A 951-nucleotide genomic window follows, 5' to 3' on the forward strand; every position below is an offset into this window, starting at 1 on the left:
TTTTATTTTTGGGACAGAGAGAGACAGAGCATGAACGGGGGAGGGGCAGAGAGAGAGGGAGACACAGAATCGGAAACAGGCTCCAGGCTCCAGGCCATCAGCCCAGAGCCTGACGCGGGGCTCGAACTCACGGACCGCGAGATCGTGACCTGGCTGAAGTCGGACGCTTAACCGACTGCGCCACCCAGGCGCCCCGTTTTGTTTTTTTTTTTAAGTTTTAAGCAATTTATTTAAACATTTGTTAATGATGAGAGGGAGAAGAAATGATCGTTGTGGACAAGATATAAAAACAGACATTTATACAATTAGTGTCTTTACATCTTAATTGCACAGTATTAAATTTTGAACATCTTTTCTCTGCCTTTTGATGGAACTATCTTTGCAGTTAAAATGACCCGTGTTGAAAAAATACAATCTAAAGCCTTACACAACACAAAAAGTAGAAAATAACATGAATAGCTATTTTTTATTAGCATTCATCTTTATCCCGTCTTTCCAAAGCATTCTTGGTTTTCTTTTTTACATTTTATTTATTTTTGATAGACAGAGACAGAGCACAAGTGGGGGAGGGGCGGGGAGGGGCAGAGAGAGCCGGAGACACAGAATCTGAAGCAGGCTCCAGGCTCCCGACACCGGGCTCAAACTCACAAACCGCGAGATCATGACCTGAGCTGAACTCGGATGCTTAACCGACTGAGCCACCCAGGCACCCTGACCTTCTTGGTTTTCTTAGAAACAGTTCTTTTTCTTTGCAGACTCAAATTTTATCAATTTGTGTAATTTAGCTACATGAGTATGATGGAAATAGATTGGTAACAAACATAACCAACTCTTGCTAAGCATTCTTCTCAACTGGAAGCAGATACACCGGAGTGAACCAAAGTGAAGGCTACTAGCTGTGTAGTACTTTCTTTAGTACTCCTTGAAAGGGCGGGCCTACGCCGGCCGACT

The sequence above is a fragment of the Neofelis nebulosa genome, chromosome 10 (assembly GCF_028018385.1).
Source record: "Neofelis nebulosa isolate mNeoNeb1 chromosome 10, mNeoNeb1.pri, whole genome shotgun sequence".
In the NCBI taxonomy this organism is placed as follows: Eukaryota; Metazoa; Chordata; class Mammalia; order Carnivora; family Felidae; genus Neofelis; species Neofelis nebulosa.